The sequence below is a fragment of the Miscanthus floridulus genome, chromosome 18, assembly GCF_019320115.1.
Source record: "Miscanthus floridulus cultivar M001 chromosome 18, ASM1932011v1, whole genome shotgun sequence".
Lineage (NCBI taxonomy): Eukaryota > Viridiplantae > Streptophyta > Magnoliopsida > Poales > Poaceae > Miscanthus > Miscanthus floridulus.
In genome coordinates, this window is record NC_089597.1 from 49,966,946 (window position 1) to 49,992,536 (window position 25,591).

A 25,591-nucleotide genomic window follows, 5' to 3' on the forward strand; every position below is an offset into this window, starting at 1 on the left:
TCTCAAAAGAAACATTTGTTAGTCTAAGGATGTGTTCGCCTTTTTGAAGTTTGGCCAAGTTCCACATCCCAACATGGGAAAGACGGTAATGCCATAGCCAACCCATGCTAGATTTTGCCATTAAACAAATCTCAGGATTTACTCTATTTGATGTAAAATCAACTAGATAGAGTTTCCCTTTTAAATGACCCGTAAATGCAATAGATTAATCCTCCCTTCTATAGACTTCCACACCCTTATCCGTAAAGAGACAATTGTAACCCATTTCACAAAGTTGTGAAATGGATAACAAATTATATCTCAATGAATTCACAAGCAAAACATTTGAAATTGAATTATTATTTGAGATGGCAATTTTACCCAAACTGAGAACTTCTCCTTTTCCATTGTCACCAAATAGAATGTTTCCACTTTGGTCATGACTAGGTTGGAATGATTTGAACATGTCCTTCTCTTCTGTCATATGATTGGTGTATCCACTATCCAACACCCAACTTATTCTACCAGAGGAATATTTCTACAAAGACAAATCAAGCTTCTGTTTTAGGTACCCAAAAAGATTTGGGTCCTAGGGGTTAGTCACATAAACTTGGGCACCCAAACACTCTTCATAATCTCCTTCCTCTTATGGGCACGAACATACTTCACCACAATCTTGCCATCCTTGCCCCAACAACACATGTAGTCACTAGCATAGCATCATGGAATTGGTGCTTGTGGCTTAGGGGCCTCCGCTTGCTTCATCTTGTTTGTCTTGTTATTTGTAGGTGCAACCTTGGGAATGTAGACCTTTTTGTTTGCCTTGCACATAAGCTCATCAAGAGCAACACCCTTGTTGAACTTCACACAAGGCACATCACTGATCATGTTCCTTCCATTGGCCTTCCCATCATACATATTGTAGCCAATGCCTTCCTTGATTGATGGGTGCCTTGATGAATTATATGTAGTCTTGTTGGATTGCTCTTGGCACTTCCACCCATTCTTCAAGATCATCTTCAACCTATGAATCTCCTTGTCTTTCTTCTCTAGCTCAACAAGGTTAGTTGCATATGCATTTACATCAATTTTATAGCATCTTTTACAGCCATTACTAGTGGAGACATTAGAGTCTTTGGTTGCTTTAGGAGAAGTTGAAGTGCTAGCCCAAAGAGTGTTGTAGTTTAGCTCAAGATTTTGGTATTTTTCTTCCAAGCTTGTGAGGTTTTCTAGAGCTATACTTTTCTCATTCTTGAGGCTAGCTATTGTGTCATCAACCGAAGAATGTTCTTTAGTCAATTTACCAATAGTGTAATTGGATAAAGATAATTCTACGGTTAACTTCTCAACCTTCATTCTTTCCTCGGCGATAGATGCTTCAAGTGCAAGGTTTTTTTTATCTCTCTCTTGAGTGATTATTTCTCCTTGCAACTCCAAGCACCTATCCCTCTTCTCTAATTTCTTCATTAGCATTTTTATTTTAGTGTAGGCCTTTTTACCTAATTATCTTATCATGCTTTCTTCAATTGCTTCCATGTTCTCATCACAACTACTATACTCATCACTAGAAGAAGTGGGTGAGACATGTACCTTCTTCCCCTTAGCCATGAGGCAGGTTGGAGTGTAGTAGTTGTTGTCGATGAGCTTGGAAAAGAGCCTTGGTGATGAAGCTAGGTTGGGGAAGAGTTTTGGTGGTGAAGCTGAGTCAGGGAAGATCATGGTTGGTGATAAATAGTGGTGGATGGCGATGTTCATGGCTCCTTTCTTCTTCTTCTCATCATCACTTGAGTCACTATCATTTGACTCCCATTCTTCACCAAGATGAGCTTGAAAGCTCTAGTTTGGTTTTGGTGAATTGATGAAACCCTAAGTGCTAACCTAGTTTATCAAAGTGATTATGAGATAGGTGGCACATTCCAAGTGGTGAAACAAATGAAGATCATAACATGATGATGGTGATGCCATGATGATGATCACATGCTTGGACTTGGAATAGAAGAAAGAAAAACAAAAAGCTCAAGGCAAAGGTGAAATTGATAGGAGCTTTTTGGTTTAGGGATCGAGACACTTAGAGAGTGTGATCATATTTAGGATCGATAGTCATACTATTAAGAGGGGTGAAACTCGTATCAAAATGCAGTTATCAAAGTGACCTAGCTCGGTTTAGGTTTGTAGAGAAGCGACCGAACGCGTCTGATCGCCATACCGGACATGTTCGGTATGAACCAGCTAGTCGGGTTTCAGAACTAAAATTGATCGGACTCTGGGAGCGTCTGGTCCAGTGTGACCGAACGCGTCCGGTTGGCCCAAAGCGACTCTAGGAGCTCTCTAGACTCGACCAGACGCTGAGTCTCCTACATCCGATCTAGTGTGATCGGATGCATCCGGTCGGCCTAGAGCATCTCAGGGAGCTCTCTGGACTCGACCGGACACTGCCCGTCTTACGTCCGGTCGTCCACACCAAACACGACCGGTCGCATGGGACTCATGGCAAAAATGGCTACTTCATTTGAAATGGGACATGTCGCGGTCAGGCAGCGACCGGACGCGTCTGGTCGCCACGACCGGTGGGTCCAGTGCACATGACCTACGCGTCCGGTCGACGTGCAGTCAGCCGAATAATTGAGCCAACGGCTCTATTGTTTGGGGTTGTCTATAAATATCATTTAGCTAGCTCTAGCTCACTCTCTTGGCCATTTGCATTGACACAGCAACCTTGTGAGCTTAGCCAAAGCCCTCCCACTCATCTCCATCATTGATTCATCACCTTTGTGAGATTGAGAGAGAATCCAAGTGCATTGCTTGAGTGTTTGCATCTAGAGGCACTTCATGTTCGTATTTCGCTGCGGGATTCACTTGGTGCTCTTGGTGGTTGCCACCACCTAGATGGCTTGGAGCAGCAAAGGAGGATTAGCACGAGTTGGTGTGTCGCACCCAATTTTGCATAGCAAAATCAAGTACTCATATATGTGTACCTAGGATGTCCAAACACACATATACCATCAAATTGTAATAATATCAAAGTAAAGTACTTATTACATCGCATATCTGATCATAATGTTAATACATAGTTTTGCTCATTGGCAACATTATTACACAAGTAGAATACTAAACCCAAACTGCCACAGGGATTCCAACTGGTGAACATCATCCTAGTAGTCCTGGACATCCTCTAGAAACTCTTCATACCAGTGTTTTCCTAACCGCTAAACGGTAAATAGTCGGTCACCTACCGTTTAGCCATTATTCGGGCAAAACGTCCCATTAAACGGGCTAAACGGCCAATTAAACGGGGTAAACGGGTGATTAAATGGAAACAGCGCACCACTGTGTAGCGTTTAGACAGTGTTTAAATGGGCTAAACGACCGTTTAGGCGAACAGTGCTTCATACACGTTATATGTTACCCATCCGGGATTTTCATTGAATGTAAAGCAAGTGTAAGCTCACCATGCTTAGCAAGTATATCAAAGGGATCTATGAGGCTCCAAGGCTAGACACAGTGTGACTGCAGTTCGCAATTTTAGTTGTTCAAGTTTTAGCATCCTGATTCACAACTTCAGTGAATAATCCTAAATCCCAAGTGATATTAATGTATAATCAAGATTTTATCAATTCCCAACCATTCATAGTAACCACTAATCATGAAGGATCTAGATCGCTCGTATCCTTGAGCATGGCTATTATAACATGTCAAATATTTCTATAGAAATTGTACAACTTTACCCACCGAGCTGTGATTTCCAATGCTGGGGTTTGCAAACCCACAACACCTCTACCTAGGAAGTGTGGTAGGGTTTCACTACGTAACCCTTCACTAGTCGCACTACCAAGTCGTAGCTGCTAAGGTTTTAGCCGTCTAGCCATATGTGGCCCTCCTCTAGGAGTGGCATGCGTGGTCGCAGCACAGTACACATCCTAGCAGGAAAGCAAACATACCAACTAGTGCCCCCCTCTTGCCCTTACGGAAAGCTATAGACGAGCTAGTACAATCTAGTTAATAGGTTAAAGTTAGAGCCATATGACACTCGGGGTTATACGAAACCTCCTAGGTGGCCGCTTTAGGATTAAGTCCTTATGGAGAGGCACTAGAGTACTCAACCCCATAATCTAGCCCCCTAATTGTTGCTAAAAAGCTCCATTTTATCACATTGCATAATGCCTCTAGTCATGTTTAAGAATTATTTTATGTTGAGCGCTGCACCATCTATCCAAAATGCATACCCAAACCCTAGGTAACAAGGATATGTGGTACAAGTAATAATCTAGGTAAAGTCCTTAAAGGTATTTCAAATTAGACACATGCATGAATATGAATTGTAAAGTTCATAGAAACAAGGGGCCTTTGCTACACTTGCCTTCCTCAAAGTTATCCTCTGGGTACTGTTGATCTTCCTGTTGATCCTCAGTCACCACGAACTGCTCACCCTCTAAATGCGTTCCAATTCACCAATCAAGCATCCATTCCAATCATTACATGCATACAAATAGACTCCTATTAGAATAGTATACCAAACAGTAAAAACATAGATTGAAAAGCTTATAAAACTTTTCTACGTACTGCTATGAACACGTGAGCGAAAGAATCACTCAAATCAGACTTAAAACACAAAAGTTATGCGTAAATAAGGTTCTAATGGCATTTTTATAAATAACCCACACTCATTTTTGAATTAAAACAATTAAAATCTTAATTTAACAGTATTATGGACAGCGCGCACTATTTCCTAAAACTACAGGGTCTAAAGTGAATAAATACAGGACTAAAAAATAATTCATTTGAACTAAACTGGACCGCGAGTTGATTCACTCAAAAATGAGGGGCTAATCTGCAAAATATCCAGCAGGTCGTAGTTGACTGCGTCGCCAGCTGACTGGGCAGCCATGTGGCCACGTGAGAGTGGCGCGGTGCACCACATGTGTATGGGCGCGCGTTGACACGGCACTATGGGCAGAGTCCACAGCCCACAGTGGACCGGTTAAGACCCCAAGGGGTATGCTCTAATCAAAGCCATCCGCGTAGATCCAACGGTGAGGAACAAACAGGAGGATCCCCCTATCGCTGCTCTACGTCTCCAATGAGCCCACCATGGTCGGTGGTGAGCCGAGCGCCATGGCGAACGTCGGTACGGCGTTTTGGACCATCCCGATCGAAACCAACTACACGGACATGTAGGCCAAGTGTGGGAAGGGCTGGGCCAGTTCAGCAGTTAGGCTGGAAAAGAGGAAGAAGAAATTTTTTGAAGAAAATCCTTTCCTATTTCAAGTTTTCAAATCCAAGCCAAATTCAAATGAAATTTGAATTCAACTTCAAACAACCTAGCCCTACACTCAACCAAAAATAGTATGCTTTGGCATGAATGCAAATTTATTATTTGGCCTAAGTTAAAATGCATAGAAAATCCAATAAATGCGCAAATTTAATTATTAATTTGCAAATGATATTTTAGGGTGTTACAAACCTACCCTCTTAAGATGAATCTCATCCTCAAGATTCGGATGGTTCAAAAAGATTGGGATAGTAAAATTTCAAATCATCTTCTCTTTCCCAAGTTGCCTCATCCATAGAGTGTTTGTTCCACTGAACCTTACACATTCTTATGATCCTGCTTCTTGTGACTCTCTCCGTTGTTTCCAAGATTCTCACTGGATATTCCTTGTATGATAGATCCTCTTGGATATCTAGTTCATCCAATGGTAATTGTTCCTTAGGTACTCTCAAACATTTCTTAAGTTGCGATACATGGAAGACATCAAGAACACCTGAGAGTTGTTCCAGTAATTCTAGCTGGTAAGCAATTTCGCCTCTCCTATTGATGATCTTGAAGGGTCCCACATACCTAGGTGACAACTTTCCCTTGGTATGAAACCTCTTAACTCCTTTCATGGGTGAAACTTTGAGATATACAAAGTCACCAATCTCAAACACCAAATCTCTTCTTCTCGTGTCAGCATAGCTTTTCTGTCAAGACTGTGCAACCTTCAAGTTTTGCCTTATTGTTTGTACCTATTTTTCCGCTAGTTGCAAAACTTCTGGTCCAAAGGCTTGACTTTCCCCTATTTGATTCCAAAATAGGGGTGTCCTGCACTTTCTACCATACAACGCTTCAAACGGTGCCATCTTAAGATTTTTTTTTCTGGTAGCTATTATTATAAGAGAATTCGGCATAGGGCAAACTCTTATCCCAACTTGTTCCGTACTATAGAGCACAAGCTCTTAACATATCCTCTAAAATCTGATTTATTCTCTCAGTCTACCCATCTATCTGAGGATGATAAGTTGAGCTAAAGTTCAACTTCGTGTCCATGGACTCATGCAATTTCTACCAAAAATGAGATGTGAACTGTGTACCCCTATCTAAAACAATCTTCTTCGGTACTCCATGTAAACATACAATCCTTTCCATGTATAGCTCTGCCAACTTTGCACCAGAATAAGTTCTCTTGACAAGAATGAAATGTGCTACTTTTGCCAGGTGATCTACAATTACCCAAATAGAGTCATATCCACTCTGTGTATGGGGTAATCCAACTATGAAATCCATTCTGACTTCTTCACATTTTCACTCGGGTATCTTCATAGGTTGAAGTAAACCTACTGGCCTCTGATGCTCTGCCTTAACTCTTTGGCATGTATCACATATGGCCACGTGTTTAGCTACATCTCTTTTTAGTCCATACCACCAATATCTCTCTTTAAGATCAAGATACATTTTAGTACTCCCTTGGTGTATTGAATAGGCCGAGTCATGAGCTTCCCTCAAAATAGTCTCTCTAATAGACTTCACTTCTGGCACACAAATCCTTTTACCAAACCACACTGTTCCTTGATCATCCATGTGGAATCCTAGGGCTTTACCAATCACTATACGTTCAACAATATCTTTAATCCTCTCATCATTCAACTGTCCTTTACGAATCTCTCATTCTAGAGTAGGTTCTACCTCTAACTCCATGGTGTTAGCCACAATACCCAAATTCAGGTATTCAAACTCTTCACACAACTCTCTAGGTAGCTGAGTTGTATAGGCCATGTTCACATAACTCCTCCTACTCAAAGCATCTGCTACAACATTAGCCTTTCTCAGGTGATAGTGTATCTCCAAATCATAATTCTTGATTAACTCTAACCATCTGTACTGCCTCAAATTTAGATCTGACTGTGTGAATATATACTTCAAACTCTTATGATCTGTATAAATCTCACACTTATGACCAATCAGGTAATTCGTCCAAATCTTGAGAGCATGTACCATGGCTGCTAACTCCAGACCATGAGTTAGATAATTTAACTCATATTTTCTCAGTTGTCTAGATGCATAGGCAACAACTCTACCCTCTTGCAGAAGAACACAGCCTAGACCTTGCCGTGAGGCATCACAATAGATAGAGAAGCTTTTGGTAAGATTAGGTAAGACAAGCACTAGGGCAGAAGTCACTCTCTTCTTCAACTCCTCAAAACTATCCTGACATTGTAACACCCTAGGTGTTAGGCTTGCATAAATTGACTTGCATTGCATGAGCATGAGCATGAGCATCGAGCATTCATATATAAGCTTTTACAATTGGAACATGTGATTGAAACATATGCAACATTGCTTGTTATTTTATGTTTCCTTGTATATATGCATATGCTCATGAGTGAATACATGTAAATGATGGATGTGAGTCACTAAAACATATTAGCTACACTTATGATGACTAGTGGAACAATGTTCATGAAGATCATTTTGTCTAATCAAGTACCTAAGTGATGCTATGCATGTTGACCTAGATAGCTCTATGTGTAACCAATGCATAAAATGATTGTGTGACCTTACAAATAGCTTAAACATGTTTAGAAGATCATTATGAAAAACTTTGGTATTCATGGTTAGGGCTAAATTGGTCACTAAGTCCTAGTTCATGTATAAGCCATCTTTTGAATGTAAGGTGTTTGACCAAGTTTGAACCATATGATAGAGACCTTGCATGGAGGTGGTTACTAAAGCAAAGTTGTAGTATTTGATAAGGGGAACAACTTTTATGTTTGGGTCATAGATTGGTTTAGCTCCTAACATGCTTGAATTAGGCTCACAAGATTCAACAATTTACTATTTTCAACACTAAGAGAAATTTTCTAAGTCATATACCCTAACAGTGCTGACAAGCTCACATTGGTGATGATATTACTCGGTTTCGGTTGAGATTTAGCACATGATTCTTTAAGAGCAATTGAAGCTAGTACATAGGTCTACAAGTTTCATTTAGATTGTTTGCACTATGGAGCTAAGGATTTGTAGTTTGATTGCTTTGAAATCGCATCATCAGTCGGTCTGTCATAGCGCTGATGACTAAAACGAATGCCTTCGGTGGCCGACCGGCCAACAGGCACTGCCCGCCGCGTGGTGGCCAGCCATGGCCGCGCGCCCCATCTGGCGTCCGTACACCGGCGCCGGGCTCGCTCGTCAGGCCTCGACGACCAGCACACCCTCTGCGACTCGTTTAAGTCACCACCGCACCGATCGTTCACCCTCACTTGCCTCCTCATGCTCCCTTGCTCACTGCACTTGCCACTGCCATCATAGACGCTCCGTCGAGCCCGCCTGCGCTCACTGCCGCCACATTCTCCAATCCGTTGCGCCCACAGCTCCGCCTCACTCTGCTCTACCTTTCCCGCATTGCAACATCCACAGCCGCACCATTGGTAAGCCGAGTTTCGCCTTGCGCCACCATGGGTGTGCCTTTGTTGGAGCTCCGCCATGGCCGCCACCGTGGCCATGCTTCATCGAAGCGCCTCAAGCCACCTAAGATGCCTAAATAGAGTCGCCTGGTCACCGTGATGCTGTAGCGCGCCCCGCCTGGCTTCGCCGTGGCTGGTGATGACCAGGGCACCGTAGAGCAACGCCGCCATGCCGCCATGGCCGGCGACGAGCATGCTCTGCCACACCTTCACTGCCACCACCTAGGTCATTAGACGCGCGCTGCTCCGTAGAACATGGAGCTTCACTTGTCTCCGCTAGCGAGCTCACCGGCGACGAGCTATGGCCGGTCCGCGTTGAATCCGCGTCGCTGCCCTATTCTGTTTCACTAACGTGTGGGGTCGACTGATATGCAGGTCCCAGTTGTCACTGACTGTGGAGCTTTAGGATAGTTCATTTATTTCCTGTTTTATGTGCAACTTTGAAAAATGGATAAGTTGAGCTATAGAGATCCAAATATTGTGAACCAAATTTTGTAGTGTTCCTTAGGAAGTGTAGTATTTATGAAAAATATAATGTTAGCTTTTGTAGTAGAGTTTCTGGAAGATTTAAAATGAAACTTGAAATGTGCTTTTAAATGTATGTAAACTTGTTTAATTTATATCTAGAGTTTCTGTGCTCCAAAAAATATGAAATTTATGTGGTAAGCTGTTCTTGATAAGTATAAGCTCTGGTAAAAATTTGAGGGCCATATCATGAATAGATTTCTAGTTATAGATTTTCCTTTTATAATTAGGTGATCCTTGTGTGAATTTTTATAAATTAATTATGAATCCAATACTTATGAAATTTATTGGAGGTTGTCCTATTACCATATGGATGCTAAGAAAAATATAAAATCTATTGCTTGACACTTTCCACTAGGGTTTCCTATTTATGCTATTTTAAAGCCTTTATGCCTTGTCATTTTTGCATAGGATGTTTTACTTGGTAACATGGCATGAAACTTTTACAGTAGTCTATTGGTAGCACTAGTAAGCCACTGTAAATGTTTGAGAATTTATGATGCACCTTTAGTATATATTTATTAATTACCCTAATTATTTAATTAAATTAATAAAGGCATTTAAATAATTAGATTGTGATTAAGCATGATGTTTAATATGGTTCTTATGATGCATAGCAACTATTGATGTCAATGGTAAGGCTTAGAAGCCATTGATGGTGTACAAATAACTAATTATCGCTTTATCATTCAAATACAAGACTGCATGTATAGTTTTGATTGTGTGGATGATTTCATATGGATAATGGTCTCTGCTATAAAACTTGTTAATAACAAAGTTGTAGATAACTTACTAATCTACCTTGTATTAAATTTTCACAGCCATAGGACTTAGGGTTTTTGAGTTCTAGCTGTTACAAGTTGGCTGTCCAAAAGGTTTACTTTCTGGACAGATTTGATTGAATAATTTGTTTGCCCTACATAACTCTTGAATCACAGTGAGAGTATTAAAAGAAAGTTGTAGATAATTTTATAAGCTTTCCATAAATTCCAAGATCACCACATTTGGATATGTAGAACTTCAGTTATGAGTAAAACAAGTAGCTGCTGTTTTGCGGTATAGTAAATGCATTGTTGGAGTAGTTGATTAAATAATCAAGAAGAGATATGCACATACTCAGTAAAATGTGATGCACTTTTTATTACTTTAACACTATGTTGTTAAGAATGCTTACAAGAATCCATTCATCATGTATCACCATACTATACTTGTCAACATGTATGCATTCGCAATATCTTATACCATACTCATGTATCTAGAATCGACAGATTAGATAATGTTGCTGGAGTTCAACGAAGGAGAGGAAGGGGACTAGCAGGAGATTCCTCAAGCCACAGCTCCCAAAGGCGAGGAGCAGACCCCAGAAGAGCTTTCGGAGTGCCCTGACCACCGCCCTACTTCCTTTCTAAAAGGCAAGCCCCGAAGCATTCTAAGTCTCCCAGTATTTTACAAAATATTACTCAAGTCCTTATGATTGATGCATTAGGTTATAAGAGTTGATTGGAACCACTTGATGCATATAAATTTCTTGTCTAGAAATACTACCTTTAACCCTATATAGGTCCAGGATCGAGTATATACTTAGCCATACTTAGACCGGTAGAAGTCGGGTGATTTCCTGTCACCTGCGAGATATAGGTGGATACCGAAGCACAGTTGGCTATATTTGCTATCGTGGAAAAGAACCATGGGGTAAAAGTAAATCAAGGCCGGGTGGAGTCTATGGTAGGTTGACTCATGTGATTCCATCTGTGCCGATTAAGGACCATACCGTTGTTGGCACTTCTGACAAGATTGAACGCATGCCTATCACTTAGCTGGCCGGATGACTCGTTCCAACTATGAAGTCAAGTAGCTCAACTCAGGCTGGGCCCCGCTCTATAAGAGTGCGCACTCTGGATGGTAGTAAGGATGTGCAGGGAGCCAGACTAAGCCCAAGGGTAGGCTAGGCCTGAACGTCCTGGCATTTGGTTGTCTCTGATTGTGCGGCGCTGGGCGAACCCACAAAATGTGTACTTGAGTTGTACCAAAGGTGACCTAAGGTGACTGTTGATCTGGTCTGCCTGGATTTGTGTTAGGAATAAATTCCTAGCTGGTTGAAATCGATTCGTATCGCCATCTCTCCCGGATAGTGAGAAACTTGGCTAGCCCCAACATCGTAGTAACTGTATTATGGAATATGATGGTTCGGATAAACATGGAATTACAATACCTGCTATGGTTACTATTGTATGCTCTTAAAATGATATAACACATGTTTGGCATAGGATAGTTGCTAATTTAGATATGGATAGACATAAATAACTTGATAACGGAATTAAAATTTTACAATTGAGTTAATTGCTTTCTATGCAAAATATTGTCAAGCTATCTCTACTATACAGCCTTGTATAATCCTTAGAGTCATTTTATTTCTAGTTTATGACGGGTAAGTCTAGCTGAGTACCTTCTTGTACTTAGGGTTTTATTTTCCCATTGTTGCAGATGGCACTGTTTATCATGGTTATTGCAAGAGTTGCTTCTATCCCACTGTGGATGAGGAGTAAGCCTTGGGCAGGCTTCTTTATTAATCCCTCTACATACTTTTGTGGACTGTGATCGTATATTGGCACTGTATTAAACTATGTTGGCAAATGTTATTTTCAAACTTAATTTGCTTCCGCTTTTATATATCAAACTTGGTTTGTAATAACTTTGTTTCATACTCTGATGATGGAAATGGATTTGTGAACTTTATGTAATATGTGACATGTATGTTGAATCATGTACAATCTTGGTTGTTGTAAATCGTTTATCGATGACCCATCGTGGTACTCGACGGACTACCGGGTTTATATGGGTTCAAGTATGACAGTGCGACCGCTTGCGGGCTGCCATTGTACTTGTACTCTTATAAATTGGTTGGTTCTACGACATACATTACTTAGACCATACAAATTTGGTATTCTTCTCTAACAGAGCAGTCATGGGTTTTGCTAACTTAGAGAATCCCTTGATGAATCTTCTATAGTACCTAGCCATACTAAGAAAACTCCGAATCTCACTAACATCCTGAGGTGGCTTCCAACTCAACACGTCTCTAACCTTCTTGGGATCTACTGCTACTCCTCCATTAGAGATTATGTGACCAAGGAAAGATACTTCTTTTAGCCAGAACTCACATTTGCTAAACTTAGCATAGAGTTGATGTTCTCTAAGCTTCTGCAGTACTAACCTCAAATGTCCCTCATGTTCACCTTCATTCTTAGAGTAGACTAATATATCATCAATGAACACCATGACAAACTTGTCAAGGTACTCCATGAATACTTTGTTCATCAAATACATGAAGTAAGCAGGTGTGTTTGTTAGACCAAAGGACATGACTGTGAACTCATATAGTCCATATCGGGTCACAAAAGTGGTTTTGGGAATGTCTGGACGTCTTATTCTCAACTGATGGTATCCAAATTGGAGGTCGATCTTGGAAAACACACAAGCTCCTTTCAACTGGTCAAACAGGTCATCGATTCTAGGCAGTGGATACTTGTTCTTAATTGTGGCCTCATTAAGTGATCTGAAATCTATGCACATTCTTTGTGTACCATCTTTCTTCTCTACAAACAATACTGGTGCACCCCAAGGTGAAGAACTAGGTTGGACATAACCCTTATCTAGCAATTCTCTTATTTGTATCTTAAGTTCTGCTAATTCATTTACTCCCATTCTATAAGGTCTCTTAGCTATGGGTGTAGTTCCAGGTAAAAGTTCAATTAAAAACTCAATATCTCGTTCAGGTGGCATACCTGGTAACTCCTCGGGGAAGATATCTGGATACTCGTTTACTATCCATATATCCTCTATAGTTGTGCCCTCCAATTGATTAACCCGAAAGATTTCTGCGGCTGACTGTGTTGCCACATACTCAACTTTCTCTCTGGCTAGAGTGGTTAGATTCACGGAACTGTTCCCATAATTAATAACTACCTTTAGGACCTCAACCAATCCATACCCAAGATAACATCAATTCCAGATGAGTCTATGACTACATGGTTGACTTGAAATTCTACCCCCCTTATGATGAGACTAGCAGCTAAGCATATCCAATTTGCTTTCATTTCCCCTCCAGGTGAGTTTACTAACATGGGTTTCTTCATAACACATACGGGAATACCATGCATCTTTATGAAAGTATATCTATGAAGGAATGTGAAGCACCAAAATCGAAAAGAACTATAGCTTAGTTTGAGTTGACCAGAAACGTACCGATCACTACATCCGGTGCCTCCTGAGCTGTTTTAGCGATCACACGATTGACCTTTCCCTAGACATAGTTCTGCTGCATGTTAGCCGTCCTCTTGGGGCATCTATTAGAGTAATGTCCTGGTTCTCCACAATTGAAGCATCAGTTATCATTAACTGTATTTGGCGCCTTTGGCGTGCCATTCTTCTATAGAGCATTGGGGACATTATTCCTCATAGGAATGTTGTTGGTTTGCTACTGGCGCTGGGTTGGCGCCTTATGCTACTGCTGCTGCTGCTGTACACGCTGTGGTTGCTAGTTGTGATTGATCAGACCGGACTAACCCTGGTAGCGCTTCTATGGGTAAGCTTGCTGAGGAGTAGTGCGGACATGAGAGTTACTCCCTAGTTGTTGCCCTTGAAATTTTTTCTTCTTGTCCACCATTTAGCGGCGCTTGTTCTCTATAACCAAGGCCTTGTCCACTAGCTACTGGAAACTAGCAAAGGTATGAGATAGCAGCTGGTACTGGAGACCATCATTCAGACCTTCGATGAATAGCTCCTGCCTCTTCTCATCATCATCCACCTCAGTAGATGCGTACTATGACAATTGTATGAACTTGTCATGATATTCTGCAACAGACATGCTCCCCTGCTTGAGAGCCAAGAATTCCTTCTTCTTCAATTTCATGAACCCAGCAGGCACATGATGAGAGCGGAAGGCACTGCGAAACTCTGGCCAAGTGATGGGATTAGCTTCGGTATGGCCAAAGCAGAAAGAGTCCCACCAATCAAGTGCAGCTTCTTGCAGCTATCCAGAAGCATACAAGACCTTCTCTTTATCATCGCATTGGGCAATCTCAAGTTGCCTCTCAATAGCACGCAGCCAGTCATCGGCTTGCAGTGGGTCGATGGAATTCTTGAAGACTGGTGGATGTCCTTTCAGAAACTCTCCCCTCTTGTCTCTGACTTGAGGGGGTGCATTCCCATTCCCATTCCCCATATTCTGCATGTTCTGAGCCATCTACTGAAGCAACTGGGTTTGCATCATCATTAGCTGCTCCATAGTGATAGGAGGTGGTGGTGGTAGGTCCTTGCCTCCCTTGTTGTTTCTCCTGGTGTTCACCATCTGTAGATACATCATATAAGTCTCATATGTCCAAAATATATAACCTTTAAGAGATAATGGTCTAATGAGAGTAGGTATCATAAGATCAAGACAAGAGATTTATATAGGGTATACAAGAAGATAATTGTTCTGAACTTTTCCGGCGAGTTGGACAAACAGCAGTGTAGTAAAATGAGCATATCTCACCCTCTGTTTATAATCTGAATATAGATTTTATCTTTCTGGAAAGCTTATGAAATTCTATACAACTTTTATTTAGAACACTTTTTCAGATTCTGACGTTTATTCAGGCAAAAGTAGACTGCAAGCAGTACTGCTCCAGAATTCTGACAGCACAGAAACATCAACTTTCAACAGCTATATCTCACAATTTATAATAGGTATTGTGGTGATTCTAGAGCCAAAAGAAAGATGTAGAAGTCTACTTATCTCCATAAAATTTTCATGACCATTGGACATATGGAACATGAGATATGAACTGATAAAAGTGGACTACTCAGAATGATATAGAATGGACAACAAGATATAAAGAAACCCAACTATTTATTCATATCATCCTTAAGCGTTAATCTTAAACTAAATGACTGTGGACATCCCCACAAGTCATCACAATCATGTCAAAAATTCAAATCAAACATTGTTCACCATGACAATCATCCAACCATTCAATGACAATTGTTCAACCATTAAAAGAAGAAGAAACTAAACACACTCTCGCACATCTATGCGTGTTTATTACATATTTTAGGAAATCCTCCTATGGGTCGATGTTGGTGCTGGTGTTGGTGTTGGGGTCTCCAAATTCTCCTCTATTCCTTAGGGGCGATTGAGCAGGAACACTTGGCGCTTCCACAATAGGACCTCCTTGATGTTGCTTCAATGTAGCATTCTCACGGGCAAGCTATAGGTATGCCTTCCCCATGACATCTAGCTCATCCAAGGCTTGATCCAAGTCGGTGTTGGTATGGGCCAAGCTCATCAAGGTAGGCCTAAGCCTAGGGTTCACTTCTCCAAGTGGTGCAGCGATGTTGCAAGTAGACTGGCCGCTCCGATGGCAGGGAAGATAACGATCCTCCTCCCATGCAATGTCACTAAAGTGGCAGTCACGGTTGACCACCAACGCCTATCGAGCAGCATCCTAGATGGTGGCTACACATGTGAGCCATGTAGTGATGGCATGGTGGATGTAGCCCACCCAAGTCCCTTCGTGGATGTACACTTCTATCTCCTAGAAGCCGGTGTAGTTAGGGTGGGTCCAATGCTCTGTCCTATACTATATAGTGCACCTAGTGTGGTAGTGGCGTACGAGTGAGAGAAGCTTGGGGTGGTAGTAGGCATCTCCTTGCAGATCATAGTGGATCTCCGTGGTCCACCCTTGAGCCAACAGTGCATCATGGTCATCATCACCATTATTTGCACCATCTCCTCCATCTCTGTCACCATCACCACCATCATCTCCATTACCATCACCACCATCACCACCAACTCCATCATCACCATCATTATCCCCATCATTAGAATCAGAATTATCAGAATCATCTCCATCATCAGGATCACTAGCTCCACCCTAACCACCCTATCCATTTTCTTCCACGGGCTCCTCCCCAGATTCTTCTATCTCTATGGGCTTCTCAAACATGGGCCCCTCTTCCATCTCTTCATCCATGGGCTCATCTTCCATCACGTCCTCCAGAGGTTCCTCCATAGGCACCTCCACAAGCGGTTCCTTCTCCATGCTCCTCAGAGCCTCCACCAGGTGTGCAGGAATGTGCCTTCCAAACATGAACCTTGTCCTCCTTGTGGGCATCACAATGGTCCTCTTGCGGGGTGTCAGCTTGGTGTGGGCCATCTATAAGATTGAAAAGGTTGAGTATTAGAATAAGATAATTTTTGCAACAGATAAAGGACAGAATATAAGCAAAAAAATTATAGTAAATTAAAGGTAACAAAATAAAGATAATGTGATCCTAGAAACATCTATTTCTAACTAGGTTGATCGTCCTACAGTCAGTTATAGCTCTAATACCAATTTGTCGCATCCAATTTTGCATAGCAAAATCCACTACTCATATATGTGCGCCCAGGATGTCCAAACACACATATACCATCAAATTGTAATAACATCAAAGTAAAGTACTTATTACATCGCATATCTCATCATAATGTTAATACATAGTTTTGCTCATTGGCAATATTATTACACAAGTGGAATACTAAACCCAAACTACCACAGGGACTCCAACTGGTGAACATCATCCTAGTAGTCCTAGACATCCTCCGGAAACTCTTCATACACGTTATCTGTTACCCATCTGGGATTTTCATTGAATATAAAGCAAGTGTAAGTTCACCATGCTTAGAAAGTATATCAAAGGGATCTATGAGACTCAAAGGCTAGACATGGTTTAACTATGGTTCACAATTTTAGTTCTTCAAGTTTTAGCATCCTGATTCACTACTTTAGTGAATAATCCCAAATCCCAAGTGATATTAATGTATAATGAAGATTTTATCAATTCCCAACTATCCATAGTAACCACTAATCATGAAGGATCTAGATCGCTCGTATCCGTGAGCATGGCTGTTATAACAGGTCAAATATTTCTGCAGAAATTGTACAACTTTATCCACCAAGCCGTGATTCCCAATGTCGGGGTTTGTAAAGCCCACAACACCTCTACCTAGGAAGTGTGGTAGGGTTTCACTACGTAACCCTTCACTAGTCGCACTAACAAGTCATAGCTGCTAAGGTTTCAGCCATCTAGCCGTATGTGGCCCTCCTCTAGGAGTGGCACGTGTGGTCGCAACATGGTACACACCCAAGCAGGAAAGGAAACATACCAACTAGTGCCCCCTCTTGCCCTTATAGAAAGCTACAGACGAGCTAGTACAATCTAGTTAATAGGTTAAAGTCAGAGCCATATGACACTCGGGGTTGTACGAAACCTCTTGGGTGGCTGCTTCAGGATTAAGTCCTTATGGAGAGGCACTAGAGTACTCAACCCCGTACTCTAGCCCCCTAATTGTTGCTAAAAAGCTCCATTTTATCACATTAAATAATGCCTTTAGTCATATTTAATAATTATTTTATGTTGAGCGCTGTAGCATCTATCCAAAATGCATACCCAAACCCTAGGTAACAAGGATATGTGGTACAAGTAATAATCTAGGTAAAGTCCTTAAAGGTATTTCAAATTAGACACATGCATGAATATGAATTGTAAAGTTCATACGTACAAGGGGCCTTTGCTACACTTGCCTTCCTCAAAGTTATCATATGGGTACTGCTGATCCTCAGTCACCACGAACTGCTCACCCTCTAAACGTGTTTCAATTCACCAATCAAGCATCTATTCCAATCATTACATGCATACAAATAAACTCCTATTAGAACAGTACACCAAATAGTAAAAACATAGATTGAAAAGCTTATAAAACTATTCTACATACTGCTACGAACACATGAGCGAAAGAATCACTCAAATCGGACTTAAAACGCAAAAGTTATGCATGAAATAAGGTTTCAATGGCATTTTTGTAAATAACCCAAACTCATTTTTGAATTAAAATAATTAAAATCTGAATTTAACCGTACGATGGATGGCGTGCCCTATTTCGTAAAACTACAGGGTCTAAAGTGAATAAATATAGGACTAAAAAATAATTCATTTGAACTGAATTGGACCATGGGTTGATTCACTAGAAACTAAGGGGCTAATCTGCAAGATGTCCGGCGGGTCACAGTTGACTACATCTCCAGCTGACTGGGTAGCCACATGGAACCGTGTGAGTGGTGTGGTGCACCATGTGTGCGTGGGCGCGCGCTGACGCGGCACTGTGGGCCAAGTCCACAGCCCACGGTGGACCGGTTAAGACCCCAAGGGGTATGCTCTAATCAGAGCCGTCCGCATAGATCTAATGGCGAGGAACAAATGGGAGGATCCCCCACCACTACTCTGTGTCTCCGAAGAGCCCACCATGGCCGGCGGTGAGCCAGGCGCCACGACAAACGCTGGTACGACGCTCTGGACCATCCCGATCAAAACCAACTACATGGACATGAAGTACACACGCTCGCGAACTCAACGGGGTGCAAACCTAGGTCGGGGAACACGTCGAAGCGACGGTCCCATGGCGGCGCCATGGCCGGCATGACTGAAACTCGCCGGTACGGCATTCTAGGGCGTCATCCAATGAATTGGGGCACGAAAAGGTGGAGAAGCTCACCGTGAGTCCAACGGCGGTGGTCGTGGCATCTAGGAGGGCTCCAAAGGCTAGGTCGGCGGCGGCGGTGAACTACAGAGAGAAAAGGGTCATGGGTTAGGGAAAAAACCAATCATTCCATTACCAAAATGAAGAACGGAGGCCACCTACAGGTGCGGTGGAGTATGGTGGAGCTCCGAGAGGCGTCGGCAACGGCGATTGGGGCGTTGGAACGGTGAATTGCGGGCGGAGGTGAGAGCTCGAGCGTGGACGGGAAAAGGAGAGAGGGAGGGGTGTGGCTTGGGGTTTTGTAGGTGAGCGGGGTGCTATGGTAGAAGGAAGGGAATGGGAGGCGGGCGATTTTGGATGCCTTCCATGCTTGGCGTGGACCAGCGGGCGCGGCTGCCTCCGATGGCAAGCACGCCATCACCGGCGAGGCGGGGATGGAAGGGAGAAGACAGGCGCTGACGAGCAGGTCCCGGTCACCAAAGAAAGGGAGAGAGCGGGCACATGGGCATGACGTGGGGCAGCCCGATGCGGGCTATGGCACCGAGCTAGGCCGTGCGGTGAGCAGCAGGCGCGCGCATGTAGGCATCGAAGCAGGCCGGTGCGGAGCAGGCCACATGCGGGATGAGAAGGAAGGAAAAGGGGAGGCACTGGCTGGGCCACCAGCAGACCAAGTGCAGGAAGGGCTGGGCCAATTCAATAGTTGGGCTGGAAAAGAGGAAGAAGAAAAATTTTAAAGAAAATCCTTTCCTATTTCTAGTTTTCAAATCCAAGCCAAATTCAAATGAATTTTGAATTCAACTTCAAACAACCTAGCCCTACACTCAACCAAAAATAGTATGCTTTGGCATGAATGCAACAAACATGCTTTTAAACCTTATAGTTAATTTTAATTAACCAAAATTTATTATTTGGCATAGGTTAAAATGCATAGAAAATCCAATAAATGCTCAAATTTAATTATTAACTTGCAAATGATATTTTAGGGTGTTACATGGTGATTGTTCGTGGCCATCTCCAGTGATTGTGAGGAGACTTGTGCCTTCCCCGGCGGAGTGCCAAAAGGTAACCCTAGTGAATTGCTCGTGTCATTGAGTTACCTCACTTGTGGGTAGGTTCTTGTGGTGTCTAATTGTGTGGACGAGGTTCGTGCAACACCTCTTAGCTGCCGAACCACCAAGTGTTGGTCGACACAACGGGGACATAGTGTGTTGGCAAGCACGTGAACCTCGAGAGAAAATTGGTTGTCTCTTGCCCTTTGGTATTCTCCCAGTGATTGATTTAGTGTTCATCTTGTGATTGGTTCACTCCTCTATACAGCGGTATAATCATCCTACTCACTCATTTATATTCTCGCAAACTAGTTATAGCAAGCTCTTTAGTGTAATTAGAATTGAGAGCTTGCTTTGTAATTTAAGTTCATCTAGTGGAGCTCTTTAGTGTAGTAAGTGTGAGAGCTCTTAGTGAGTAGTGACTTAGCAAATTATGTGTCTAGTGATCATAGTAACTAGAATTGTTGGATAGGTGGCTTGAAACCCTTGTAGAGCTAGAGCAAGTTTGCATTTCGCTATTTGTTATAATAATCAAATTGCTCTAGTTGACTTGTAGATTCTTAAATAGGCTATTCACCCCCCCCCCCCGCTCTAGCCATATTAAGACCTTTCAAGTGGTATCAAAGCTGTGGTCACCGTTTAATTGAAGGTTTAACAACCTCGGTGTCAAATTATGGCTCAAGTTGTGTTCAACCATGTGGGGGGCAAACCACCGTTCTTTAATGGCACAAGCTATGATTATTGGAAGAGAAAGATGAAGATGTATCTTGGTTCAATCAATGATCAAGTATGGGATATGACCAAGAATAACTATGCTATCATTGATCCCGACAATCTCACTAACCAAGACAAGACTAACAAGCAATGCAATACAATGGCTCTTAACACCATATACAATGTCATTGATTCCAAGGTGTTTGAGCAAATCAAGGATTTTCATAGAGCTAATGAGGTATGGAAGAGATTGGAAGAAACATATGAGGGCACACCAGCGGTGAAGAGTGCCAAGTTGTACATCCTCAAGGATAAATTGACAAGCTTCAAGATGAAGGAAGATGAGAGCATTCCAGAGATGTTCCATCGATTGCAAGTGATTGTCAATGATTTGAAGGCATTGGGAGAGAAAATCAAGGATGATGATGTCTCTCATCGGTTCTTGATGTGCCTACCTCCAAAATTTGAGATGTTGAGATTGCTTATCATAAGAGGAGGATTGAAGGAGATTACCCCTAACCAAGTACTAGGTGATGTCATGACACAAGAGACATACCGAGTGGAAAGAGAAGGGGTTGATAAGGATGACAAGAAGGAAGAAGAAGACAAGAAGAAGAAGAGTGTAGCATTCAAGGCTAGCTCATCATCCAAGAACAAGGGCAAGTCCAAGAAAGAATCAAGTGATGATGAGGATCATAGTGACATTGATGATGAGGCCATGGCTCTATTTGTGCGCAAGATGGGCAAATTCATGAAGAAGAAGGGATATGGTGCAAGAAAGAGAAGATATCACACTAAAAGCAAAGAATATGTGAGAAGATGCTATAATTGCAAGAGCCCCAATCATGTTGTAGCGGATTGTCCCTACAATAGTGACAATGATGACGATAAAAAGAAGAAGCACAAGAAGGAGAAGAAGATGACCTTCCAAAAGAAGAAGAAGGCCTTCCAAAAGAAGAAGAAGGGTGGAGGCTATGTGGTCACTTGGGATAGTGATGGCTCTTTGGATAGTGATGACTCTAGTGATGATGGCAAGAAAGCACTAGCAAGCATCGCTATCAACAACAACCCTCCATCTTCGATACTCCATCGACATGTCTCTTGGCAAAGCATACCAAGGTAAAATATGATGTGAGTGATGATGATGAATGTGAAAGTGATGCTTGTAGGAGTGATGATGATGACGAAGAGTACTCCAAGGAGGAGCTTATGGACATGTGTGAGCAAGTGCACACTTGCTTTGAGATGAAGAGAAAATAGTGCAAAGAATTGCACAAGAAAGTCAAATTTCTTCAGCAATCTCTTAATGAGCTCAATGCCACTCATGAGAGGCTAATGGAAGCCCATGAGAAGCTTGGTAAAGCTCACTCTAAGCTTAAAAAGGCTCACTCCTAATGAGGACATCACTCCTTCGGATGTACCCGCTGAGTCTCCACCACATCCTCTAAGTCCTTCATGACCCTCTCCAATGTTCCTAAGCAAGATAACATCACTAGGTAGTAGTCTATTCTCATAAGTACAAAAAGGATCGCTTAAGAATGAGTTCACCTCTAAATTGAGTTGACGCATTCGAGCCCGGGTCATTGGACCTTGCATGACGGTTGGAGGATCAGCGGGTACATCCAAAGGAGTGATGTCCTCATCAACTCCTCTCTCATCGAGCAAGTCAAAGTGAAGGAAGCCAAGAAGGAGCAAGTGATTGTGTCTTGTGATGTGGGACTAACATGTGATATTATTGATGAATCTTTTGATAAGCCCATTTGTAGGGTCAAGATGGCAGACTAGAGGGGGGGTGAATAGTCCTTTCTAAAATTAATCGTGTTAGCTAACCGAAACAAGTGCGGAATTAAAACTATCGGTCTAGCCAAGACTACACCCCTCTATCTATGTTCTCTAGCACCTTCTAAAGATACTAATTAAGACACAAAGGTGCCGGGCTAGCTAGAGCTCACCTAACCAATTCTAGGAGCAAGGTCACACAAACCTATGCCACTAGTACTTTAAGCAACAAGGGAGCTCCTACACATGCTAGTAAGCAAAAGCACAAAGCCACCTAATGCTCACTAGCAATGCTCAATAACAAGGCAACCAATACCAAATTAGAGAATGCAAATACTTAGCTACACAAGCTAAGCAAAGTGACTAACAAGGTTACACAAACCAAATTAGCCATGCAAGGGAGCTACTTCTATGCTACACAAGCAAGAAGATAACTAGTAAGCTACACGCTAACTAATTACAAGAGCAACTACACAAGCACAATGTATATGAAAGTAATTACAAGCTTGTGTAACAAGGATGCAAACCAATGGGAAGAACAAGGTTGACACGGTGATTTTTCTCCTGAGGTTCACGTGTTTGCCAACACGCTACGTCCCCATTGTGTCGACCGCTCACTTGGTGGTTCGGTGGCTAATTGGCATCACCCGCCAAGCCCACACGTTGGGCACCACAAGAACCTACCTCGAAAGTGAGGGTAGCTCAATGACACGCTCAACTAGAGTTGCTCTTCGCGGCTTCCACGGGGCGAGCACAATGCCCCTCACAAAGCTCTTCTCTGGAGCACCGCACAAGCTTCTTGCGGGCTTCAACGGAGACCACCACCAAGCCATCTAGGAGGTGGCAACCTCCAAGAGTAACAAGCACCACCGGCTTGCAACTCGATCACCTAGTGCCACTCGATGCAACCTCACAATGCAATTGCACTAGAATCGCTCTCTCACACAATCGAATGATCACTATCAAGTGTATGTGAGATGGAGGGCTCCCAAGCACTACTACACAAGCCACCAAGGCTCTAGTGTGCTCAGCTGCCGGCCCAAGGCCGACCATGGCTTCTATTTATAACCCCATGAAACAAATAGAGCCGTTACCCCTTCACTGGGCAAAACTCAAGATGACCGGACGTTCTGGTCTGATCGACCGAATGCTGGACCTCGATGCACGCCATGTGTCCCCTTCTTCAAATGTTGTTCATCCGATCTCAATGGTCATCTAACGACTTGACGCTCCAGCTTGAACTGACCAGACGCACCAACCCCAGTGTCTGGTCATTTCCAGTAAGGTACTAGACATGACCGGACGCATCCGGTCGGTCGCGATCGGACACAGCACTAGCGTCCAGTTACTTCTAGCTTCTCTGCTCTGCCTACGTCATCACATGTCACCCTGACCGAACGCACCCTGTCAGCGTCCGGTCACTTCCAGCGCCAGCGTCCGGTCGATGACCGACGCCTGCCCACTGACTGCCACTACTGATCGGACGCTGGAAGCCAGCGTCCGGTCACTACGTGACCAGTGTCTGGTCCATTCTGTGAGACTGTATCTTTTCGGAACAGGGCGTCAGTGGCACCGTCGGACTGTCCGCACTCTACGGGTGAACACTCCGCCGGTGGAGTTCCGAACCCTTCTCACCTCCGTTCCATCGCCGAGTTGATCCACATCAACTCCAACTTCATCTCCTTTAGAAATGTGCCACCACCACCAAGTGTACACCACTATGTGTATGTGTGTTAGCATTTTCATAATCATTTTTCAAAGGATTAGCCACTCAACTTGCCATGCCACTCAATCCTAGCGATGATGAAAAGTTAGATCACTCGAGTAGCACTAGATGACCGATATGCAAACAAGTTTGCCCCTCTTGATAGTACGGCCATCTATCCTAAACCCGGTCATCAACTTCTCTACACACCTATGACCGGTGAAATGAAATGCCCTAGGTTATACCTTTGCCTTGCGCATTCCATTCCATCTCCTCCAATGTTGATGCAACACATGCACCAACATGATCAACAATGATATGATCCACTTCATATCATCACGTGATCATATTGGTTCATCGATCTTGACATCACTTGCTTTTCACCGTTGCCTTCGTCCATCGGCGCCAAGTCTTGCTCAAGCTTCACCGCCACGCGGTCCATCGCTCCAAAGCCTCTGACTTGCCCTTCACGCTTGCAACCGATCCATCAAGCCAAGTCTTATCTTGAGCTTCTCCACCTTGATCACATGACTCAATGTCATGTCTCATGTGCAATGAGCTCCTTCATCATCACATGTGTGAGCTTTGCAACATCTCCAAGCCATTTTCACCTTCATGGCATATGTTGCTCACACATATGTACCTGTGGACTAATCACCTGTGTATCTCACATAAACACAATTAGTCCACCTAGGTTGTCACTCAATTACCAAAACCACACAAGGACCTTTCAATCTCGCCCGTTTTGGTAATTGATGACAACTCTACAAAGATATGGAAATTAAGCTCTTTTGGATTCATGTTACTTGCTCAAGCAATTTTACCATGTGTAAATGATTTTGGACAAGTACCATAAACCTGAGATGGTAGTATTAGCTCCCCCTACATATGTGCTAGAGTGTTTGATTTGAAGCTCGCACATATGCATAGATTAAAATTGTGCGAGAGTAATTACTACTAAATGATGCTAAGGTGTATAGAATAAACCTTTGAAGCGTGTACCAATCAGAGTTGCACCTTTAAGTTCATCCTTAGCACCATGGTTAGCTAGATAACACATGGAAATAACAAGCACTAGATACCTTGTGAGATCAACATTAAAAGCAAGATACTAGCATTACTTGAAAAGCATACCAAGTGTCTAGCTATCATCCTATGCATGCTAGTTATCAAATTATCATTCAAGTTCTACAACTAGCATACACCACACAAGCATGCATATTGAATTTGAAAGCTTATGCAATGCAAGCAAGCACATGAATATGCACATATCAAATGCAATCAATCAAAGTTCATGAGCTTGCTCCCCCTACTTGTGTGCTTCTCTTGTCCAAGAACTTTGATCCATCTCTTTTCTTCAATGTTGCTCCCTCTTCATCCATGTCCATGTCCAACCTCTACTTCTTTGAGCTTTTATATCTTATCTCTCCCCCTTGTACAATCTCAATCTCAAAGCTTTCATATCTTTGTACAATCTCTCCCCCTTTGTCATCAATTTCCATAAAAGGTGAGTTTCTCATTGATGCAAAGGTATACATTTGGGGTAGATGGTTGAGG